The sequence below is a fragment of the Triticum aestivum genome, chromosome 7D (assembly GCF_018294505.1).
Source record: "Triticum aestivum cultivar Chinese Spring chromosome 7D, IWGSC CS RefSeq v2.1, whole genome shotgun sequence".
Lineage (NCBI taxonomy): Eukaryota > Viridiplantae > Streptophyta > Magnoliopsida > Poales > Poaceae > Triticum > Triticum aestivum.
This window is the reverse complement of record NC_057814.1, coordinates 462,991,968-463,017,680: the sequence shown is the minus strand read 5'-3', so window position 1 is coordinate 463,017,680 and position 25,713 is coordinate 462,991,968.

The window sequence follows — 25,713 nt, the reverse complement described above, 5'->3', positions numbered from 1 at the left end:
CGTGGAGCTGTTTGGCTAGAGGAAGAAGAAGGGCAAGGCTAGCTCTCCTTTTCTCTCTATGTGGTGTGTGAAACTCTATGAGATCAACCCTTTACATGGGTGTCCCCGGGGGGGGGGGGGTTATATAGGCCTACCCCCAGGGGTACAATGGTAATCCGGCTGGGCGCGGGTCCCAGCCGTCAGTGTCTATGCTCGCCGGCTTCTCCGCCGGCCATTGGGGCCCGCCGACTGGTGGGTCCCGCCGGCTGCCGGCCTCTTGGCCGACAGGGCGGCCCCACTGCTTGGGGGCCTTGTCGGCGGCTGGTTACTATTGCCTCGCCTCTGATGATGAGGGCTTGGTCGAGGTAAGCGTGGCTACAGTGCCGCCGCCTTGCGGTCTCTCACTGTAGCCTTACCTTGTATTGTCTCCTTAATGAGGCACACGTTTCGAGGGAGGGAGGTAGCCGGCTATTGGGAGCCGGCCCCGCCCCTGGCCGACTAGGGGAGGCCGGCCACCTTCGAGTGTCTCTCTGGCTAAAGGGGCCCGCCGCCCGCGGGCCGTACTGGCGCCTGTCATGGGTGACATCGAGGTCAACATGGTTACAGTGCCGCGCCGGACGGGAGATGGCTAGCCCGTGCGACGCCCTGTGGCCATGCCTGCTTCGGGATTCGGGGGTTGTGGGCTGTACTGCGGCCACACCCTGTCTTATCACCGTTATGTGGATACAGTCTTGGCGGGTGCAGTCTTGGCCTGCTTCTGGGAGTGGGCTTTCTTCATGGCCGACTTCTGGGAGTCGGGCCTCTTGGGGCCGGCTTCCTGGAGTCGGCCATCTCGTATCTTTCTTGGGAAAGGTTTCTGAGGCCGGGTCGCCTTCTGGTAGTCGGCCCTGGGGATAGCCGGCCGGGGGAAGGCGGCCCTATGCTTTGTATGCTTGAAGGCTCGAATGGCCTGATAATTTTTCGAAGAGCCAGGGGGAGTCGGTTAGGCTACCCATGGCCATTTACTTCGACAGTAGTCCCCGAAGCTGGTTGGGCTTCGAGGCTGAGAGGAGGTCGAGAAGCTCGGTCAGCTTCTTATCTCGATGAGCCAGCAGCTTGGAGCCGGCTTCGGTTGGGCGCGCCGTCTTGGCGAAATTTCTAAAGTCGGAAGGCGGGAATCTGTTGGCGCGTGCGGCAGGCTGCGGGCTGGCCGCTCACCGCCCGCGAACCACGTGGCCTCCTCCGGCTGAAAAAAGCCTGCCAACCCACGCGCCCGACAGGATGTCGCCGCAGGCCGAGGGCTCACCACTCCTACGCCTAGGCCCAGGCGCGGATCCTCTGTGGCTCAGAGCTGTCCGCACGTCTTCCGGCGGCGGTTTCCGCACGCCGTTAGGGCGTAATAATCGCGGGATGGGGGGGAGGGGAGTGGGCATAGTTAATCCCACGTTCCTCCCCACGCCTCGCCTCCTCGGCTTCGCCGCATGAGGCTATAAGTAGGGGGAGGAGGGGAAGCGGCAAATGCTCGCACGCTCCTCTCTTCTCCGCCATCTTCTTCCTCCGACTTTCCCTCGCAGCAGCGCCTCGCCGCCGTGCCGTCCCACCAATCTTCGCTCCGCCCCGCAGCTTTGCCGTCGCAGGGCCGTGCTTTCTCCGCCGCCGCACTCTTCCTCATTAGCTTCTCGCCACCATGCAGTACGGCGGGGAATGGGACGGCTCCCTCGTCCATATGGACCACATTGAATTCCTCCGCAAGACGCGGCGGTTGCCCGGCAAGGACCAGGTGCGGGTCCATCTCGCGCCGGAGGAGGAGATCACGCCGGCGCCGGAGGAAGTCGAGCGAGTAATCTTCCGCTCGCATTTCCTGCGCGGCCTCGGCTTGCCGGCGAGCGCCTTCTTCCGCTCCTTCCTCGACTTCTATCAACTCCAGCCGCACCACCTCACTCCGAACACGGTGGTGCTGCTGTCCGCCTTCGTCACCCTGTGCGAAGGATTTCTTGGCGTTCTCCCCACCCTCGAGCTCTAGGGGGAGTTCTTCAATCTAAGCTCGGCACCCGCATGCAGGGCGTGCCGGCTCAGAGCGGCGCCTTCATCGCGATGCGGAGGCCGGCGGCCGACAACCCCTTCCCCGTCATCACGCTGATCTAGTCAGTGAAGCTCTGGCAGAAGTCGTATTTCTACGTGAGGAACGTCGCCCCGCAAGGCGACTACATCAACTTGCCGGCTTACGTAGCCGGCCCGCCGGCTGGGAGGCGGCCCCAGTGGTCTTATCGGGCCGTGACGTTGTCGCAGGCTGGAGCCGCGGCCGTTGCCCGACTTCGGGTGATGATCCAGTCGGAGGGCCTGACTGGGTCTGACTTGCTGGCCGCCTTCGTCGCGCGCCGGGTGCTTCCGCTTCAAAGCCGCCCTCACCTGATCTGTCAGATGAGCGGCCAACTCGATCCGAGTCGGATGTGCACCAAGGATATGCCGCACGACGAGGTGGCTCATATGGTGAATTATCTTGCGAACTGCAAGCTCTCCGCAGAGTGGCGGTTTGGCAAGGAGCCATACTCCCGTGCACATCCTCCGCCTACGGTATGCTCTCTTTACACTTTCTTCTCTTAGTTTTGTCGCCGAGTTTTTCTTGGCCGACTCTGACCAGTCGGCACGTCTTGGCAGAGCCCTCTCCTTCGACCTGCGTCCGGGTTGGAGGCGGATCGCCGATTTCTCCCCGACCGGGCGGAGCATGACCTGGAGGACCACGACTTGGGGGCGGCCGCCATGGACGAAAACACCGAGGCGGGTGGCGGCGAAGCCGGCGGCGAAGCAAGCGGCTCCGGGCTTGGAGTCACCTTCGACGACTGGCCGGATGACGACGAGGCGGAAATCGTCCCGCGCCGCCAGCCGGCGTCCGGCCATGGCGCGGGTTCCTCCGCCGTGCCGCCTGCTCAAGGCGGCGGGCAGAAGCGCCGGGCCGCGTCGGGCTTGTTCGGCTGTCGGCAGAAGAAGCCCAAGGGCGGGACGGCGGCGACCAGACGGGGTGAGGCGGCCGCGAAGGCGGCCCGCTTCCGCAAGGTGGTCAAGCAGCCGCAGACGGTGTCAGCGTAAGTGTATATTCTTTTGCGTACTCTTTCTTCTTTTCTTTGTAGATTTCTGAATCCTTGCCCTTTCTCAAAAATTAGGGCTCCGCTTTCTCTCGAGCGGGTTGCTGCCGCCTCCGTGGTTGGATCGCCGGGAGGATCCGGGAGCACCCGCCGCGTGGACCCCCACGCCGAGCTTCAGGCGGCGACGGAGTGAAATGCGCGGGAGGCGCGGGAGGAGCGGGAGGCGGAGGAGCTGAGGGCGGCTTCCGCCAAGGTGGCACAGGAGGAGGAGGAGCCGCGAAGGCACGTGCCGACGCGGCGGCCAAGGCCCAAGTGGAGGCTGCAGCCGCGGCGACAGCGGAGGGGGCCTTGCTTGTCACCCCTCTGCGTGTCGCGGCGCCCGAGGTCCCGGAGCCCCCGCCGGAGGAAGTCGGTGGCGACCTGCCGGGGTTGGAGAGGGAGGACGATGTCGTCGTCCCGGAGAGGGAGGCGGAACCGGCCTCGCCGACTGGGGCGGCCCAAGGCAGCCGGCCTAATGTGCCACCCGCGGAATCGGCTGGGGGCGAGCCAGCTGCGAGGACGGACCTGGTGGTCCAGTCGCCATCGCGCCAGCGCGGGGGGAAGGCCACTTCGGACCCGCAGAAGGCCGCGGGCTCCGGCTCGACGGCCCGGGACGTGGAGGCGGCCAGCGCCAGCTCGGGGTGGACGCCGGGTGGAGGGACGGCCATGGTGAACGCGGCGGCGCAGGAAGTCCGGAACCGGCTTCAGTCCCAGGCTGCGGCGCTGAGGAAATACAATGACGAGTTCCTTGCGACGCGAGCGGCCATTCGGGTTAGTCTTCCCGTTTTTGCTTTTTTGATCTTGGTTTCTTCCGTGGGGGCGCGTCAGCGCACCCACTGGGTGTAGTCCCCGAGTTCCAAGTCGGCTGCTGAGCAGGCGGCTTGGAACTTCTTAGCGGGCTTTGTTTACTATCTTGTTCTCATTCGCTTCTCTGCTTGACTTGTAGGACTACCACAACCTCCGCGCGGCTGCCTTCAACTCCCAGGCTCGGGAGCTGACCCAGAAGAATGCTGATCTATCTGAGAGCCGGGGTAAGTGCTTCATCTTTTTTCTCATGTGGGGGCGCGTCAGCGCACCCACTGGGTGTAGTCCCCGAGATTCGGGCCGACTGCTGAGCAGTCGGGTCGGATCTTTCTTGACGACTTCTTCCTTATTGCTTCTTTCTTCTCTGCCATGCCTACAGCGGCCAATGCCAAACTGAGGGAGCAGCTGGGTGGGACTCAGGCCGCCCTTCGCGCTAAGGAAGCCGAGTTTGACGCCTTGGCCCAGGAGCGTGACCGCCTGGCCAAGAGGCTAGCCGACCAGGAGGAGAGCCACAAGGCGGCCCTGAAGGCGGTGCAGGACAGCGAGGCCGCCCTTCAAGCTGAATATGAGATGGAGGCGGCGAGCTGGGCTGAGGCGAGGCAGTCGTTGATCAATGGCTACGGCCAGATCGAAGACTTGGTTGACGGTAGGCCGCCCTCTTCTTCGTCCCTTGCTTGCCGCTTGCCGTTTGGCTCATTTTCTGACTTGGTATTTTTCTGTTTTTTCTCTTTCTTTCTCGCGCAGAGTACTTCCCTGGCTACTCTACTGCCGCCAACCAGGTCGTCGAGGCCCACCGCGAGGCGCAAAGGCAGGCTGGCGCCACGATCGCGCCGAACGCTCGCCGATCGCTGGAGGAACAGCTCTTGGCGATTCAAGCCCGCCTCCAGCTAGCTCACCGCATGCGCCGCCGGCTTCAGCGTGTTGGGGCGCAGGTGCTGGCCGCTCTCTGGCCCGGTGAGGTGATTCCCCGCACCCCCAGTCGGACTGCCGACTGGCTGGAGGTGGCGGCCGGCCGCTTCGAGGCTTGGAAGGCTTCTGCGGCTCGGTCCGACGCCAGGCGGGCGCTGGAGTTCGTCAAGGCCTGGTATCCCGAGCTGAGTTTGGACCAGCTGGCCACCTGGCGGCAGGAGGCCGACACGGAGCTGGAGCCGGTGCGGCCGGTTATCATCCAGCAAGCCTCGGCGATCACCGACTACACCGACACCAGCGCCTTTGCTCCTGAGATGGACGACAACGGCGTTGCCCAGCCGGAGGAGTGGTTCGGGCTGAACCCGGTAGATGGCGAGGACTCGGCGGAGGAGATCGACTCCAGCGACGAGGGCGAGGAGAAGGAGGAGGAGGAGGGTGAAGACGCCGTGCCAGATGGTGGAGCGGCCGGACAGCCTCTGCTTGACCGTGCCTCCAGCAACAAGGCACGTGCGAGCGCACCGCCTGCAGCCGGCGATGATCAAGCCGAGACTCGCCAGCCGCCCACTCCTCCAGCCGGTGCCACCGTCTCCACCGACCAGCCCGGCTCCCCTGCTGCGCCCTTAGTCTAATTTGCTGCCTCTTCTTTCCTGTTTTATTACTCTTGGAACATTATTTTGTTAAGTTTGCACAGTTCCACCCACTGGGGGTGTATTTGAACTATAGTGAATGCCAGCCTGTTGGAGGCCTTATGTGTAAATATAATTGTGCATGCGTTTGGCTTTCCCTTGTTCTTTGCTCGTCGTCCTTCGACTATTTCCTTTGCCGCCCTCCCTTGTTTGCCGCCTTCCCAGCCGGACAGCTGCTCTGCAGTCTGTGGCTGGAGAAGTGCTTGGCCAGTTGGGAGGGCAAGTACTCTAGCTTTGTTGGATTGTAGCGAAGTGACTGGGAGGCCGGCCAGCCGGCTATTTTGACAGCCGGTAGGCGTGGTTGGAGGCTGGCTTGTGTTATATAAGTTCGTTAGTCCTTAGCCGTTTTTCGTGTGGGCATCCCTTCTGCCTTTGGCTCTTGCCAGTCGGTCAGTCGGTTCTTCGAGCTGCGACTTTCAACAAGAGAGGGCTCGGGTGCTGGTCACACTACTTGTCTAACTTCAGGTAGAACTTTTAATATAACTTAAGGCGGCCACTCCCCGGGCCGACTAGTCGAACCCGGTGCCAGATAGAAAATCAAATGTACTAATACATTTATGAATATGACACTCGTCATTCATAGATAAAGGAGGGCAGTCCCCGAGTGCGCCTCGGGGGGCCCGTTGTCTCGTACTTAATACAAAAAAGGTAGCATGATACATACTGCTTTCAACTGTAACATCTTCTCAGGAGGTTGGCGTTCCATGGTCATTCCGACTCCTTGCCGGAATCATCCCTCTTGCGTGCTCTTGGCTTCTGTGCGTCGATCGGATAGTAGGAGTCGTTGCCTAGTGCCTTGCTGACGACGAAAGGGCCTTCTCAAGGGGCCGAGAGCTTGTGCTGGCCGGCTGTTCGCTGGATCAGCCGGAGCACAAGGTCGCCCTCTTGGAAGGACCTTGGCTTGACCTTTCGGTTGTGGTAACGGCGCAAACCCTGCTGGTAGATGGCGGACCGGCTGAGTGCTAACAGCCGGCCCTCTTCCAGCAGGTCGACGCCGTCTTCTCGCGCTTCCTTGGCTTCCGCCTCCGTGTACATGGTGACCCGAGGCGAGTCGAACTTGATGTCAGTTGGGATGACAGCCTCGGCGCCATATACAAGGAAGAACGGAGTGAAGCCGGTTGACTTGTTTGGGGTAGTACGCAGACTCCAGAGGACAGCCGACAGCTCATCGAGCCAGCAGCCGGCCGAACGCTCCAGTGGTACGACCAGTCGGGGCTTGATGCCGGAGAGGATGAGGCTGTTTGCTCGCCGACTTGGCCGTTTGACTGCGGGTGGGCAACGGACGCTAAGTCCAGTCGGGTGCCCTGTGTCGCGCAGAAACGTGCCAGTGCTCCCTTGGCAAAATTTGTGCCGTTGTCGGTGATGATGCTGTGTGGCACACCATACCGAGTAGTGATGTCTGCGATGAATGTCACGGCAGTCGGCCCGTTTAGCTTCTTGATCGGCTTCGCTTCAATCCACTTGGTAAATTTGTCCATGGCGACAAGCAGATGTGTCATGCCGCCGCGGGCTGTCTTGAATGGGCCCACCATGTCCAGCCCCCAAACGGCAAAGGGCCAGGTGAGGGAGATGGTTTTGAGTGCAGAAGCCGGCAGGTGTTGCTTGGAACTGAAGACTTGGCATCCTTTGCAGCATTTGACTAACTCCTTGGCATCTTCCAAAGCAGTCGGCCAGAAGAAACCATGGCGGAAAGCTTTGGCAACAAGTGATCTTGAGGCTGCATGGTGGCCGCATTCGCCTTGGTGGATATCCTTGAGGATTGCTATGCCCTTCTCTGGCTCGATGCAGCGCTGGAAGACACCAGTGACGCTACGCTTGACAAGTTCTCTGTTTATTATTGCCTATGCGCCGGTTTGGCGTTGCACTAGTCTTGCCGAGATCTCATCAGTCGGCAGCTCTCTGTTGACTAGGAAGTTGAGGATGGGCTGGGCCCATGATGGAGCTGTGACTTCTTCTACTGTCAGTACGGCCACTGTGACCCAGGTGGGTGGGCTGGGTGGTGGAGAGTTGGAGTCGGCCACCGCTTCTTGTGCCGCTGCAGTCCCCGGGCCGACTGCTGCAGTCCCCGGGCCGACTGCTACAGTCCCCGGGCCGTGTTCTGATGTCCCCGAGCCGGGTGCGACTACAGCAGTCCCCGGGCCGCTTGTCGAAGTCCCCGAGCCGCCTGCTGGGTTCCTCCAGTCGGATCCGGCTGCATCAGGGGCGAGCGGTACGAAGATAGAGTCCAATTTTGGAGACGGCTTGATAGACGGTTTGAGGAGGCACTGGAGAGAGACACCGGTTGGTATAGCTTGTCGGGTGGAGCCGATCCGTGCCAGGGCATCTGCCTGGTCGTCGTCGGCCCGTGGCACGTGAAGGAACTCGCACCCTTCAAAGTATCCACTGATCTGCTGGACGAGGAATCGATAGCTCGCCATGTTTGCATCCTTGGCGTCCCAGTCGCCAGATGACTGCTGGACCACCAAGTCCGAGTCGCCATAACATAGGATCCGGCGTATGCCGAGCTCTCTGGCTAGCCGGAGGCCGTGTATGAGCGCCTCGTACTCAGCCACATTGTTGGAGGCGGCAAAATGGATTTGTAGTGTGTATCTGAGCTTGTTGCCTTTGGGAGAGGTGAGGACGATGCCGGCTCCCAAGCCGGTGTGCATCTTGGACCCGTCGTAGTGCATCCGCCAATGAGTGGAGTCGGGAGCCGGCGGTAGGTACTGGGTCTCGGCCCAGTCGACAAGGAAGTCGGCCAATGCTTGGGACTTGATGGCGGTGCGGGGCTGGTAGAAGATTGTGTAAGGAGCCAGCGCAATGGCCCACTTAGCCACCCGGCCGGATGCATCCCGGCTGCCTATGATCTCGGCAAGCGGGGCGGTGCATACGACCGTGATAGGATGCTCTTGAAAGTAGGGCTTCAGCTTCTTGGCAGCGAAGTACACCCCATAGCACATCTTTTGGTAGTGCGGGTAGTTTTGCTTTGAAGTGGACAGTACTTCGCTTAAATAATATACCGGCCTCTGGACTAACTGGGCTCGGCCTTCTTCTGGGCGCTGGACCACGATGACTGTACTCACCACTCGGCTAGTCGCGGCAATGTAGAGGAGCATGGGCTCCTTCTCAGTCGGCGCCGCCAGGACAGGTGGAGTGGTCAGCATCTTCTTCAACTCATGGAAGGCTTGGTCCGCTTGGTCATTCCACTCGAAATGAGTGGATTTCTTCATGAGTCGGTACAGGGGGAGAGCCTTCTCTCCTAGCCGGCTGATAAAGCGGTTTAGGGAGGCCAGGCACCTGGTGAACTTCTGAACGTCTCGCAACTTGGTGGGGATCTCCATTCTCTCAATGGCCTTGATCTTCACAGGGTTGCACTCAATGCCGCGTTCGGAGACCAGAAAGCCTAGAAGCTGGCCGGCTGGTACTCCAAACACGCATTTCTCGGGGTTGAGCTTGATCTGGAATCGGCGCAAGTTGGCAAATGTTTCTTTGAGGTCTTCCAGCAAGGTGCCGCGCTTCTCCGTCTTCACCACAATATCGTCTACGTAGACGTGGGCATTTCTGCCGAGTTGCTTGAGGAGGCATTTCTGCATGCAACGCTGAAAAGTGGCACCGGCATTCCTCAAGCCGAATGTCATAGTCAGGTAATAGAAAGCTCCGAATGGTGTGATGAAGGAGGTCTTCAGGCGGTCCGCTGGGTCCAACTTGATCTGGTGGTATCCTGAGTAGGCATCCAAGAAACTCAAAAGCTCGCATCCGGCTGTGGAGTCTATCACTTGATCAATCCGTGGTAGGGCAAACGGATCTTTGGGGCAGGCTTTGTTGAGGCTAGTGTAGTCTAAACACATACGCCATTTGTTGTTCTTCTTCAACACCAAGACCGGGTTGGCAAGCCACTCTGGGAAAAACACTTCCATAATGAAGCCGACAGCCAAGAGCCGGGCTATCTCCTCTCCTACGATTCTTCTCTTCTCCTCCGACAGTCGGCGGAGAGGCTGCTTGACTGGCTTCGCGTCCGCTCGGACATGTAACTTGTGCTCGGCGAAATCCTTTGGAACACCCGGCATGTCCTTTGGGTACCATGCAAAGATGTCTCGATTCTCACGGAGGAAGTCGGCGAGCTCGCCTTCCTATTTGCTGTCCAGGTTTGCTCCAATGACCGCAAACCTCTTCGGGTTCTCCGGGTCCAGAGGTATCTTCTTCGTCTCCTTGGCCTGCTGGAAGGAGCCCTGCGCATCATATTCCTTGGGGTTGGGGGACAGGGCCAGCTGCTTGCCGGCCATGGCCACAACTCGCTCCAGCATCTTCTTCTCTTCTGCCACCACGAGGGACTCGGCCAGTCGGCTGCTGGCTGCAGCGCACTCGATGGACTTCTTGTAGTCGCCGGCTACAGTGATGATCCCCTTCGAGCTCGGCATCTTCATCTTGAGGTAGGCGTAGTGGGGCACAGCCATGAACTTGGCCAGGGCAGGTCAGCCAAGCAAGGCGTGGTAAGGGTTCTCTAGGTCCACTACCTCAAACCAGATTGCTTCTCGGCGAAAGTGATCCTTGTCTCCGAAGAGAACATCCATCTTGATCTTGCCGATTGGGGAACAGGACAGGCCGGGTACGATGCCATGGAACACGGTCCGGCTTGGCATGAGCTGCTTCGCCTTAAGGTTCAACTTCTCCATGGTGTCGCGGTACAGTATGTTGATACTGCTTCCGCCATCAATCAGCACGCGGGAGAATCGGGCAGCTCGCCTCTCCATCGCGAGGGTGACGTTCAACACTAGGGCGTAGGAGCCAGGAGACGGCATCACCTCTGGGTGATCGTCCCGGCTCCAGCTGATAGGCCTTTCAAACCAATGCATGAACTCGGGGTTGCTGGAGGCGACCGCGTTGACCTCTTGGTGCTGTCGGCGCCGGCTGCGCTTGTCTTCAACCTGGCTCGTGAAGACGACATAGGTGGCGTGCTCATCTGGGAATTCATCCTGAATGGCTCCAGCTGCTGGTCGAGCAGCCGGCTGCTGGGGGGTTGGAGGCGGCGGGCCGGGAGACGGAGGCGGCACCAGCCCCTCGCCCTTGGAGGTCCGTGTGAGCCAGTGGCACTTCCGGGTCGTGTGGTTGGACGGCTTCGCGCCGCTGTGAAACTTGCAGGGGGCATCGAGAGTCTGCTCGTAGGAGAAGGCCGGCTGCCAAGCCGGCCTGCCGCCCTTCTTCTTGGGAGCTGGCCGCTCTTCGGGCTGCTCGTCTTCGACAGTGGCCACCTACCGACTGGTGGAAGGCGGCATAGGGGCCTTGCGCTTGTGGTCGTTCTGGTAGGGGCTTCGGTTGGAGTCACCAGCCGGCGTCTTGGGAGCCGGAGCGAGCACCTTCCCAGAGGCGTCCACTCGGAGCTCGGTCTTCATCGAGGAGCCGGCTATGGCATACTTGTCTGCTATGACCAGCAGCTCGTTGAGGGTAGCCGGCTCGTCGCAGAGGAGTCGGTGCTTAAGGAGGGTGCCCTCTCGGCACCCGGCGGTGAAGTATTCGATGGCTTGAACCTCGTGCACCCCCTTGCAGGAGTTGCGGAGCTCGGCCCACCGCGTGAGGTAGTCGCGAGTTGACTCGCTGGGCCCTTGGACGCACAAGGAGAGCTGGCGGGGCTTTGGAGGCCGCTTGTACGTGCTGGTGAAGTTGCGGACGAAGACTTCCGTGAAGTCCAGCCAGCTGTTGACGCTGTAGGGCTTGAGGTTGTTTAGCCAGGTGCGTGCCGTGCCTTGCAGCATGAGAGGGACGTACTTCACAGCTACGCGCCTGTTGCCGTTCGCTATGCTGACAGCGGTAGAGTAGTCGATCAACCAATCTTCCGGCTTCACGAAGCCGTTGTACTTGCGCGTGTCTCTGGGGAGCGAGAACCCTTTGGGGAAGGGCTCGTCGCGGATGTGGGGGCCAAAGCAAGGCGGGCTGACATCGTCTTCTTCTTCTAGCGCCAGGGATCGTGCTAGGCGGTCGATCCGGTGGCGGGCATCGTTCTCGCCGACTCCTTCGCAGTGGCCTAGTCGGCCACCGAGAGTCGGATGCGTGATAGGCGGCGGGGTGGGAAATCTATCCCCACGAGGCGGGGGAGGAGGCGGATTGCCTTGGCGCTCCACCGCTCGAGGGCGGCCTTCTGCGTCGCGCTCGATGGTAATTCGAGTCCGGCTGAGGCTAGCAGCCGGCTCCTTGTCTTTCCCCTCGCAGTCGGCGACCGGGAGGTCGCGGCGTGTTCTCGGCGTGGGGGAGGACTCTCAGCGCGGGCGCCGGCTTCATGCCGTTCTGCGGCCGCATCGATCAGCTACTAGATGCGCCTCGTCATGTAGGGGAGCTCATCAGCCCCCAGCCCGTTCAGCTCTTCTGCGGTCGCCTGAGCGGCTCGCAGATTCTCGAGCGGTGGGGCGTAGACTGGGCAGTCTGCCCCCAGCATGCTGGCGATGGCCGCGCTGCGCTTCTTGACGAGGCCGGCTCGGCTCGGCCCGCCATGAGGCGGCGTGCCAAAGGCGGCGCAGTCGACTTCGCGCTGGTGAGCCTCAGTGAGGCGTCTCATGGAGGCTATCTTCTGGCCCTGCGCGATGAGGGCGAGGCGGTGTGCCTCCAGAGTCTGGCTGTCGGTGTCAGCCGGGATAGGGACGGACAAGTCATGCCTCGCCGTTTGTAGGGCATCATGGGCGTTCTCGCCCGAGTCGGTGCCATGGCTGATGACCAGCACCTCAGTGACAGCGCTGCTGCCACTGTCGGCTGGAGGGAGAGGGTCGTCGAAGACGACCACGTCGGAGGGGTAGGCGTCGAGCGATGCCGTGTCGGAGTCGACAAGCATCGGGTCGGTGGAGCCGACCGACTCCAGGTCCATAGCAAGCTCGCTGGAGACGTGAAGCTGGTCGAGGAGGCTGACGAGGCGGCTCTCGGGGTAGTCTGTGCCCGCGTCGGACGCGGGCTCGTCAGAGATGCGAGTCTCGCCAAGAAGGTCGGCGAGGCAGCTCGCCGCGCAGGCGTCGTCGACGCCTTGCAGCGCGTCAAGGCAAGCGCCATCGGGCGTAGCAGGCTGGCTACGCTCGCGGTGGAGGAAAAGGGTTCCCGTCTAGAACAGGTCTCCGGACGACAGTGCACCTAGCCCCACGGTGGGCGCCAAATGTCGGGTGGTAGGTGCGACATATGCCAACGGGTGGCTTATCATTGTGGGAGCCAGTAAGACATCGCCGGTGCCTGGAAACGGGATGAGGCGAAAACATGCACGCCGGCGGATCTTACCCAGGTTCGGGGCTCTCCGTGGAGATAACACCCCTTTTCCTGCTCTGCGGGGTCTCCGCATGATCACTAGATCAATACAAGTAGCTACAAGTGCTCCTGGAGCTGTTTGGCTAGAGCAAGAAGAAGGGCAAGGCTAGCTCTCCTTTTCTCTCTATGTGGTGTGTGAAACTCTATGAGATCAACCCTTTGCATGGGTGTCCCCGGGGGGGGGGGGGTTTATAGGCCTATCCCCCAGGGGTACAATGGTAATCCGGCTGGGCGCGGGTCCCAGCCGTCGGTGTCTATGCTCGCCGGCTTCTCCACCGGCCATTGGGGCCCGCCGACTAGTGGATCCCGCCGGCTGCCGGCCTCTTGGCCGACAGGCCGGCCCCACTGCTTGGGGGCCTTGTTGGCGGCTGTTTACTGTTGCCTCGCCTCTGATGACGAGGGCTTGGTCGAGGTAAGCGTGGCTACAGTGCCGCCGCCTTGCGGGCTCTCACTGTAGCCTTACCTCGTCTTGTCTCCTTAATGAGGCACACGTTTCGAGGGAGGGAGGTAGCCGGCTATTGGGAGCCGGCCCCGCCCCTGGCCGATTAGGGGAGGCCGGGCGACCTTTGAGTGTCTCTCTGGCTAAAGGGGCCCGCCGCCCGCGGGCCGTACTGGCGCCTGTCGTGGGTGACATCGAGCTCAACATGGTTACAGTGCTGCGCCGGACGGGAGATGGCTAGCCCGTGCGACGCCCTGTGGCCATGCCTGCTTCGGGATTCGAGGGTAGTGGGCTGTACTGCAGCCACGCCGTGTCTTATCACCGTTATGTGGATACAGTCTTGGTGGGTGCAGTCTTGGCCGGCTTCTGGAAGTCGGCTTTCTTCATGGCCGGCTTCTGGGAGTCGGTTTTCTTGGGGCCGGCTTCCTGGAGTCGGCCATCTCGTATCTTTCTTGGGGAAGGTTTCTGAGGCCGGGTCGCCTTCTGGTAGTCGGCCCTGGGGATAGCCGGCCGGGGGAAGGCGGCCCTATGCTCTGTATGCTTGAAGGCTCGAATGGCTTGATAATTTTTCGAAGAGCCAGGGGGAGTCGGTTAGGCTACCCGTGGCCATTTACTCCGACAAGCACAGAAGAATTATGTCCTTGATGCACCGCTAGGTGACAGACCTATTGCAGAAGCAAATGCAGATGTTATGAACGTTTGGCTAGCTCAATATGATGACTAGTTGATAGTTTAGTGCACCATGCTTAAAGGCTTAGAATCGGGACTTGAAAGACGTTTTGAACGTCATGGACCATATGAGATGTTCCAGGAGTTGAAGTTAATAGTTTAAGCAAATACCCGAGTTGCGAGATATGAGGTCTCCAACAATTTCTATAGCTAAAAGATGGAGGAGAATAGCTCAAGCAGTGAGCATGTGCTCAGATTGTCTGGGTACTACAATCGCTTGAATCATGGGAGTTAATCTTCCAGATAAAATAGTGATTGACATAATTCTCTAGTCACCATCACCAAGTTAGTAGAACTTCGTGATGAACTATAGTATGCAAGGGATGACGAAAACAATTCCCAAGCTCTTCGCAATTCTAAAATCGGCGAAGGTAGAAATCAAGAAAAACATCAAGTGATGATGGTTGACAAGACCACTAGTTTCAAGAAAAGGGGCAAAGGGAAGAAGGGGAACTTCAAGAAGAACGGCAAGAAATTTGCTGCTCAAGTGAAGAAGCCCAAGTCTGGACCTAAGCCTGAGACTAAGTGCTTATGCGGCAAAGGAACTGGTCACTGGAAGCGGAACTACCCCAAGTATTTGGCTGATAAGAAGGATGGCAAAGTGAACAAAGGTATATTTGATATACAGATTATTGATGTGTATTTTACTAGTGTTTGTAGCAACCCTTCGGTATTTGATACTGGTTCAGTTGCTAAGAGTAGTAACTCAAAACGGGAATTGCAGAATGAACAAAAACTAGTTAAGGGTGAAGTGATGATGTGTGTTGGAAGTAGTTCCAAGATTGATATGATCATCATCGCACACTCCCTATACTTTCGGGATTAGTGTTAAACCTAAATAAGTGTTATTTGGTGTTCGCGTTGAGCATCAATATGATTTGATCATGTTTATTGCAATACGGTTATTCATTTAAGTTAGAGAATAATTGTTGTTCTGTTTACATGAATAAACCCTTATATGGTTACACACCCAATGAAAATGGTTCGTTGGATCTCGATCGTAGTGATACACATATTCATAATATTGAATCCAAAAGATGCAAAGTTAATAATGATAGTGCAACTTATTTGTGGCACTGCCGTTTAGGTCATATTGGTGTAAAGCGCATGAAGAAACTCCATGCTGATGGGGTTTTTGAATCACTTGATTACGAATCACTTGATGCTTGCGAACCATGCCTCTTGGGTAAGATGACTAAAACGCCATTCTCCGGAACAGTGGAGCGAGCAACAGATTTGTTGGAAATCATACATACTGATGTATGTGGTCCGATGAATATTGAGGCTCGCGGCGGGTATCGTTATTTTCTCACCTTCACAGATGATTTAAGTAGATATGGGTATATCTACTTAATGAAACATAAGTCTGAAACATTTCAAAAGTTCAAAGAATTTCAGAGTGAAGTGGAAAATCATCGTAACAAGAAAATAAAGTTTTTACGATCTGATCGTGGAGGAGAATATTTGAGTTAAGAGTTTGGTATTCATTTGAAACAATGCGGAATAGTTTCGCAACTCACGCCACCTGGAACACCACAGCGTAATGGTGTGCCCGGACGTCATAACCATACTTTATTAGATATGGTGCGATCTATGATGTTTCTTACTAATCTACCACTATCGTTTTGGGGTTATGCATTAGAGACAGCTGCATTCACATTAAAAAGGGCACCATCTAAATCCGTTGAGATGACACCTTATGAATCGTGGTTTGGCAAGAAACCAAAGTTGTCGTTTCTTAAAGTTTGGGGTTGCGATGCTTATAAGAAAAAGGTTTCATCCTGATAAGCTCAAACCCAAATCGGAGAAATGTGTCTTCATAGGATACCCAAAGGAGACAGTTGGGTACACCTTCTATCACAGATCCGAAGGCAAGACATTCGTTGCTAAGAATGGATCCTTTCTAGAGAAGGAGTTTCTCTCGAAAGAAGTGTGTGGGAGGAAAGTAGAACTTGATGAGGTAACTGTACCTGCTCCCTTATTGGAAATAGTTCATCACAGAAATCTGTTCCTGTGACTACTATACCAATTAGTGAGGAAGCTAATGATGGTGATCATGTAACTTCAGATCAAGCTACTACCGAACCTCGTAGGTAAACCAGAGTGAGATCCGCACCAGAGTGGTACGGTAACCCTGTTCTGGAGGTCATGTTACTTGACCATGACGAACCTACGAACTATGAGGAAGCGATGATGAGCCCAGATTCCGCGAAATGGCTTGAGGCCATGAAATCTGAGATGAGATCAGTGTATGAGAACAAAGTATGGACTTTGATTGACTTTCCCAATGATCGGCGAGCCATTGAGATTAAATGGATCTTCAAGAGGAAGACGGACGCTGATAGTAGTGTTACTATCTACAAAGCTAGAATTGTCGCAAAAGATTTTTGACAAGTTCAAGATGTTGACTACGATGAGAGTTTCTCACTCGTATCAATGCTTAAGTCTGTCTAAATCATGTTAGCAATTGCCGCATTTTATGAAATCTGGCAAATGGATAACAAAAAATGCAATCCTTAAATGGATTTATTAAAGAAGAGTTGTATATGATGCAACCGGAAGGTTTGGTCAATCGTAAAGGTGCTAACAAAATATGCAAGCTCCAGCGATCCATCTATGGACTGGTGTAAGCATCTCGGAGTTGGAATATACGCTTTGATAAGTTGATCAAAGCATATAGTTTTATAAAGACTTGCGGTGAAGTCTGTATTTACATGAAAGTGAGTGGGAGCACTACAGCATTTCTGATAAGTATATGTGAATGACATATTGTTGATCGGAAATAATGTAGAATTATTCTGCAAAGCATAAAGGAGTGTTTGAAAGGAGTTTTTCAAAGAAAGACCTCGGTGAAGCTGCTTACATATTGAGCATCAAGATCTATAGAGATAGATCAAGACGCTTGATAAGTTTTTTCAATGAGTACATACCTTGACAAGATTTTGAAGTAGTTCAAAATGGAACAGTCTAAGAAAGAGTTCTTGCCTGTGTTACAAGGTGTGAAATTGAGTAAGACTCAAAGCTAGACCACGGTAGAAGATAGAAAGAGAATGAAAGTCATTCCCTATGCCTTGGCCATAGGTTCTATAAAGTATGCCATGCTGTGTACCAGATCTATTGGATACCCTACACTGATTTTGGCAAGGGAGTACAATAGTGATCTAGGAGTAGATCACTGGACAGCGGTCAAAATTATCCTTAGTGGAATAAGGATATGTTTCTCGATTATTGGACACTGATCCAGATGACTCTAAGTCTCAATCTGGATACATATTGAAAGTGGGAGCAATTAGCTAGAGTAGCTCCCTGCAGAGCATTGTAGACATAGAAATTTGCAAAATACTTACGGATCTGAATGTGACAGACCCGTTGACTAAAATTATCTCACAAGCAAAACATGATCACACCTTAGTACTCTTTGGGTGTTAATCACATAGCGATGTGAACTAGATTATTGACTCTAGTAAACCCTTCTGGTGTTGGTCACATGACGATGTGAACTATGGGTGTTAATCACATGGTGATGTGAACTATTGATGTTAAATCACATGGCGATGTGATCTAGATTATTGACTCTAGTGCAAGTGGGAGACTGAAGGAAATATGCCCTAGAGGCAATAATAAAGTTATTATTTATTTCCTAATATCATGATAAATGTTTATTATTCATGCTAGAATTGTATTAACCGAAAACATAATACATGTGTGAATACATAGACAAACATAGTGTCACTAGTATGCCTCTACTTGACTAGCTTGTTGATGAAAGATGGTTATGTTTCCTAGCCATAGACATGAGTTGTCATTTGATTAACGGGATCACATCATTAGGAGAATGATGTGATTGACTTGACCCATTCCGTTAGCTTAGCACACGATCGTTTAGTATTCTGCTATTTCTTTCTTCATGACTTATACATGTTCCTATGACTATGAGATTATGCAAATCCCGTTTACCAGAGGAACACTTTGTGTGCTAGCAAACGTCACAACATAACTGGGTGATTATAAAGGTGCTCTACAGGTGTCTCCGAAGGTACTTGTTGGGTTGGCGTATTTCGAGATTAGGATTTGTCACTCCGATTGTCGGAGAGGTATCTCTGGGCCCACTCGGTAATGCACATCACTTAAGCCTTGCAAGCATTGCAACTAATGAGTTAGTTGCGGGATGATGTATTACGGAACGAGTAAAGAGACTTGCCGGTAACGAGATTGAACTAGGTATTGAGATACTGACGATCGAATCTCGGGCAAGTAACATACCGATGACAAAGGGAACAACGTATGTTGTTATGCGGTCTGACCGATAAAGATCTTCGTAGAATATGTGGGAGCCAATATGAGCATCCAGGTTCCGCTATTGGTTATTGGCTGGAGACGTGTCTCGTTCATGTCTACATAGTTTTCGAACCCGTAGGGTCCGCACGCTTAAAGTTCGATGACGGTTATATTATGAGGTTATGTGTTTTGATGTACCGAAGGTAGTTCGGAGTCCCAGATGAGATCGGGGACATGACGAGGAGTCTCGAAATGGTCGAGACGTAAAGATCGATATATTGGACAACTATATTCGAACATCAAAAAGGTTCCGAGTGATTCAGGTATTTTTCGGAGTACCGGAGTGTTACGGGAATTCGCCGGGGAGTATATGGGCCTTATTGGGCTTTAGGGGAAAGAGAGAGGAGAGGCTGGGCGCCCCGCCAAGGCCTAGTCCGAATTGGACTAGGGGGAGGGGCTAAGCCCCCTCCTTCCTTCTCTTCTCTCTCCCCTTTCCCTGACTCCTACTCCTACTACCTGGAAGGGGGGAATTCTACTCCCGGTGGGAGTAGGACTCCTCCTGGCGCGCCTCCTCCTGGCCGGCCGCACCTTCCCCCCTTGTTCCTTTATATACGGGGGCAGAGGGGCACCCCAAAGACACAACAATTAACCGTTTGATCTTTTAGCCGTGTGCGGTGCCCCCTCCACCATAGTCCACCTCGATAATACTGTAGCGGTGCTTAGGCGAAGCCCTGCGTTGGTAGAACATCATCATCGTCACCACGCCGTCGTGCTGACGAAACTCTCCCTCAACACTCGGTTGGATCGGACTTCGAGGGACGTCATCGGGCTGAACGTGTGCTGAACTCGGAGGTGCCGTGCGTTCGGTACTTGATCGGTCGGATCGTGAAGACGTACGACTACATCAACCGCGTTGTGCTAACGCTTCCGCTTTCGGTCTACGAGGGTACGTGAACAACACTTTCCCCTCTCGTTGCTATGCATCACCATGATCTTGCGTGTGCATAGGAAAATTTTGAAATTACTACGTTCCCCAACACGCACACCCACTGTGCTTTACAGAGAGGGTGATGCAACACCAATTCTCGGAAGGCTTTAAGCCCGTGAACATTAAATCATATGACGGAACCACAGATGCTGCCGTATGGATAGAGGATTTCCTCCTCCACATACACATGGCGCGAAGAGATGACCTCCACGCCATTAAATATCTGCCGCTAAAGCTTAAAGATCCAGCTCGACACTGGTTGAACAGCCTTCCCGAAGACTCTATAAGCTGCTGGGAAGAGCTTGAGGACGCTTTTTGTCGTGGGTTTGTCACGGAAGATGTCCTAGTGTGAGGACTTAGTCGTGGAGCCATCGCAACGAGGTTAGCTTAAAGGGGTTAAACGGGACAAAGGACACGAGGAGTTTATACTGGTTCGGCCCCTTGAAGTGAAGGTAAAGGCCTAATCCAGTTTGAGGTTGTATTGCTAGGGTTTCGATGACCAGGGAGCGAATACGCTTGGCCTGGCTCTCGATCAGTTGTTTCTTGTCCTAAGCCGCCGCTGGGTCGTCCCCTTATATACCTGAGTTGACGCCCTGCCGGCCTACAAAGTCCCGGCCGGCTCATACAACGTGTCCGGCTTGGTGACTTATCTCACATGCCTTACAATACAAGTCTACATATACATGGCCGTTTATCCATGGGCCTTAAGCCGCCTTCGGGTTTGGGCCCTCTACTAAGCCTATCTATGAACCGCCATTGTTATTATACTCTTGGGCTTCATTGAGATGAACCGCAATAGGGATGACCCGGCCCCTCCTGGGCGGGTCATACCCGATAGTCATATCCCCAACATTAGGCCACAGGTTGATTTGAACTTGTTCATGTCAATCTGCAATACTTAGAAAAATCCTTCCTCATCTTACTGTGAAATGTTGTAACCCACCATGACGTCATCTCCGAAATTTACAGTAACCCGCCATGACGTCACCTGCCATTAATGCTTCACAGAACCCAAATCTTAAGAAATCTCTTTCTTTACTGTCCCTCCGAAAATCGAGGCGCCCGCGCCGTCGCTTATCCATTTTCCGCCTCCTCGATTCTCGCGCCTGTCGTTTGTCCTTCCAGCCTTATAAATAAGACCTTGGAATCTCCTCTCATTCTCCTCCCTTTCCTTCTCACCTTCTTCTTCTTCCTCTGGCGCACCAACCCATACGAGCTCCGCCGCCGTCGACCTCCGTCTCCAACCTCAACTCCGGCCGCTGCATCACCCTGAACGGACCAGAAAATCGCGGCGCCTCTCCGCTGTCCCATCAGCATAAGTAAGTCCTCCTTATCTTCACCATAGATCTTTCATTTAGGGTTTCAGTGTTCATCGGTGTTCGTTGGTGTTCGTCGTCGTCGTTCTTTATTCTTGTTTTAGACCCATGGATTAGATCCAAAAACCGCATAAATCTTGCGCGGTAGTAGTTTTAGCACTTGTTTTTGATACTAAACCATATCCTCATCGCGCCAGATCTCCTCCGGGGCACCTTTGCTTTTCCACCGCTGTCTCTGTAGGTTTCGGATTTATTCCCTTTTTCTGAACAGTTGCAGATCCAAATTTATAACCTTAATACGTGAAACCTGTTTGTCTAACACTTAGTTGAAATTTTCTCTTTGTTAGATTCTAAACACTTGTACATAACATGGTGGCTTATACGTCCGGCTTACAATTAATCAACCATATGTCATTAGTCCTCACTTAAGCCGCCCTTCTGAATGTATGCTATAACTATTAACTTGTGATTTCATTAGCTAACCTGAACCGGCGAAATTTTCCTTTCCTTTAGGCTTTCTCTTTCACAATGTTGCCCAAAACAGTCTACACATGCAACTGGATTCCCTCCATCGTCACTGAGGGTACATTTAAGGACTTTTTCAAAGTCGGGTATCTACCCGCCAAGAGTGTGATGCATTACCGTGCTCCTGACCTGGGCGAAGAAAGGCCTCAGCCGAAAGACGGCGAAGTCATCGTTTTTACTGACCACATGAACCGGGGCTTCTAACTGCCCGGCTCTAAATTCTTCCGAGACGTTCTACACTTTTTTCAGCTCCACCCTCAAGACATCGGACCCAATTCCGTGTCAAATATCTACAACTTTCAAGTCTTCTGTGAAGAATACCTTCAAGAGGAGCCCAGTGTTGATCTCTTTAGAGAGTATTTTTACTTAAACCGCCAGACTGAGTTCACAAATGGTCCTAGCTTGGAGCTTGGCGGAATATCAATTCAACGCAGAAGAGACGCCATCTTCCCTTATGATTGCTTGCCGAGTCACCCAAAAGATTGGAACCAAACGTGGTTTTATTGCAAAGACACTTCCCCGGCTGACGAGAATCCACTGCTGGGTTATCGTGTTGACCACCTGGACCCAAAACATAATCTTCCTGAAAAACTTAGCTGCTAAAAGGAAGAAGATTGCACCTACTATTGTGAAGGTCAAAGCTCTGCTAGGAAATGGGCTAACTGGCGTTGATTTAGTCAGGTGTTGGGTTTCTTGGCGGATCATTCCGTTAAGCCGCCGCACAGTCTTAATGTGTACTTACACTGGTGGTGAAAAAGATTCATTGCGCCACAGCTCCGCACCATTAACTGATGAAGCAATAAATGAAATGGTTAAGTCTCTTCTGAAAGAAGACCCGGAAGATTGTGTTAAAGTGGGTCTGGCCCCTTTCTGCAAGCTTAACCCGCCACTAGATGTAAGCTTCTGAACTTACTTATCTTCGCCTCATCATTTGAATACATTATTAACTCGACCCTTATTAACCTTTGCAGGCTAATTATGGGTTTTGGAAAGTGGAGTATGACCACGAGGCTGTGAAGAAGGCCAGGGCTGCCAAAGAAGCCGCTAGGAAAACCGCCAAGAAGACCACCAAGAAGAAGAAAAAACCGAGCGCCTCTGACCTCCTCAAACTTGATAACATCTCTGAGTCGGAGGTAGCCCTTGACTCTCTTGGCTCATTTTTCAAACATCTTATTGATACTGACTATTATCAGGCTGACACGGGAGCCAGCTAAGCAGCTGAAGAAGAGGTAACTATTAGTTCCTTCGGCCCAGACCCTTTGCCAAGACAGAAACTTTGACAAGTAACCCGGAAAGTAAGGTATTCACACCCCTTGGCTTATTTAGATCCTCACTTTCTTTTGAAGCAACAGCAACACGAGAATTGCCGCAGACCTGGACCAGTGGAGTTGATGAGTTATCCTCCGGCTTACCGAACACTCCTGCCCCTTGAAAACGTCGAAATGAGGTTCCTTTATAATTACTCTTTTTATCTGTTTGGCGGATCTTATCTGCTTACGTTCTAACTGTGTTGATAACCCTTAATCAGGAACTTGCCCGTTCTTCCTCTGGCGACTCATCGCAAACTGAGTTGCCGGCTTTCAAAACTGCCCATGGGTAATAGCAATTGATTTTACTCTGTAATTCTTCATACCCTTTTATTTACACTAACTTGTCATAATCCGCGTACTGGACAAGCAAAACCGAACAAGAAGGTGAAGCTGAACAAACCAACTGAAGCACCGAAACGGCTGAGCCGGAGCCACAAGTCTCTGTTCCTGAAGCTTCTGACAAACAGCCAGAAGAACCTACTACCGTCACTCCGCATGAGATTTCGGATCTCAGTGTTGATGATACTGATATTAATCCTTCCAATCCTGCACCCTCAAGCTCACTTAAGCCGTCGGAAACTCATGATGATGATGTGTTGATTACTGGCACCGGCTTTGTAGAGCCGGGAAATCCAATAGCTTTGGCTAAACATACTGCTAAGCAAGAGGTTATTGAAAGGCGAAAGAGGAAGTTTGACATCTCCCATTATGCACAGCTGAGCAGCAGTGAGATCCTCTCTGGTTATCTCAGCCAAGTACACTCCAGCCGCGATCTTGAAGTTGATATGGTGAAACAAATGCACCAAAAGTATGAGGTATGTTTTTCTGCTTTGAATAATTTATGTATATCCTGCCAGCCCCCAAGTCTACTGGGTATGATAATATTGAATAGGCTGTAGACTTTTAACAGAATCCATAAACTTATGTCCTAGAATCCTTCCTTATCCGGTTTAAAAATAATCAGGATGTTTAAGCAGCTTTAACTTTCCATCCTTAGTCCCCAAGGGCCGATTTAATCAGCATGAATGAGCCGGTCATATTTATCATTGTGGAAGAAAGGGGAGCTTAACTGCATAGCCCCCATGAGCCGGTTGGGACTATTTAGAGCACACCCGGCTCAGTATGAAGAAGATACAAGCGATATGCATTAGCCGCCCAAGTGCCAAGTAGTCTTGCTTGCAAAGTACTGGGGACTTTATTCACAAGAGCCGTTGTCTTGAAAAATTTCTTTGATAGACATTAGCCCCCAAGTGTCAAGTGTTATTGCTGGCAAAAGACTTGGGACTTGTATTCTTGGTATCTTGATATAAATGTTGCTAACTCTATACTTCATACAGGCTGCCACTGCTGAACTGGAGTCTCAATTGAATGACGCAAAGACCCGGCTGGCGACTCGGGAAACTGAGACCCGGAAAGCAGAGTCAAAATTTCAGTTTAGCGTGGCTGAGTCGGAAAAACTGAAGACCAGTTTTGAAGCAGAGAAAAAGACTTGGGCAGAAGAAAAGACAGCGTTAATGCAACATGCTGAGAAAGCAGAGGCAGCGCTTCAAGAGGTGACCACTGAGCTCACCGGCTTAAAAACCGTGTATCTCAGATGGTTTCAGCTATCTTTGGTGAGTCGCCTTGCCAGTCATTAAAAGTGAATTTTTTATTGTGATCATATAACCCGCCATTTAATCAATCTGCGATGTATCCAGGTCCCAGGAGCAGCAACCTCAATCAAGATATGCTAGTGAAGCTTAAAGCTGTCTATACACTTGTCGAGCAGCTGTACACCGGAACTCAACGTGCATTAGCCGCCATTTCGCCCACAGGTCAAGCACCAACTATGGTGATAGATGTTTTGAAGAAACTCTCTGTGCTGCCTATAAGATTTGATGAGATAAAACGGTCATCTGCAAGAGCCGGCACTATGACGGCTTTGAGCCGGGCCAAGGCATGGGTACCAAAGCTTGACCCGTCTGAGGTAGCCACTGGTTACCCAAGCTTAAAAGAAGATGGTACACCTTTTGATCAGAAAGACTTCTCAGCTTGCGTAAAGGAAATTCGTCCAATGGTCACTCTGATTGCCAATGACTCAGACCTTTCCAAGTATCATCCGGCTTATAACCAGGAGAATCAAAAGATGCCGACTCCAGCTTACAAAGTGATGGACTTGATCCCGCCAATTCGTAAGCACACCTTTGCCCCTGAAGTCGATCCGTCTGAGCTTATAGATGATGATGCTGAATTTGAAGCTTTATCTGGCATCGATTGGTCATCAGCAACTTTTCAGACGGTGGAGGAAGATGAAGAGCCGGCAAAGGATGACGCAGAAAATTCCGGGCAGTAAGGCCAAGAAGATTGAACAGCCGGGCGGTTCTAAACACTTGATCTTTTTTTTAAAATACTTTGATCTCATTCGGCCCATGGAGGCATGTAATAGGATAGTAAAACTTTGAATCTGCCGTGCCATCGTGCATGTTCTGCTTTGCACGAGACTGTTGATCTGCCAATTGAAGATCTGCCACTAATGCTTATAATATCAGCTTTTTGAGTATGTTCCTGTATGCAAAACAGATCACAAGTGTCCCACGGTTTACCGCAGGACAGGTCATAATTCCCAATATATAATCACTGGAAACTAAAATAGTTTATAACCAGGAGTGGCTCAATTATAACAAAATATGTCATACTTGTGATATTTGATCACACTGTTGGTTTACCAAACCAGCAGAGTAAGGGTGATAACCCAAAACTTGAACACTAGTAATTATCATATATCGTCGGCTTATGAACAAAGCCAGGCCGGGTTAATAAACACCGGATGTTATCTGATCTCATACTGGCGACTTATAGTCAAAAGCCAGGCTGGGTTAATAAACACTGGGTAGTTTGATGTATAAACCATAAGGCATCACAACCCTAATCGACTTTTTAACCATGTATTACTATGTCACAGGAAAAAAACCCTAAAAAAATCTGCAAATCAAACAACAAAAAATCAAGGCTTTCATAGGCGGCCAGGCCAAAAACTCAAGTGCTTTCACGTGCCGCACATCCACTGAGTTAAACCTTCATACAAACCTTATAAGCCGGACCTCACACAACCAATCGTCGTTTTAACTTTGACAAGTTCAGGGTCTGTATAAGATTGACTTGTCAAAAGTACGGCGGGTCGTTCGAGGATTACCTGGGCGGAGTGGCAGACTTAAAAAGGCAGGATAACTCGGGGGTTTTAGGTGAATACACCTGGCTTCCAAGCCTGGCTTTTAAGCCTATTACAAGGGTCATAAAAACTTTTGTCCTTTAGAACAAAGAGCCCCCAAGCAATATTTTTGAGCTGTGCTCAATGGGCGCCTATGTTTGAGTTGTGCTTTTGCAACAGACTCTCTTTGGTCCCTTTAACCTGGGTA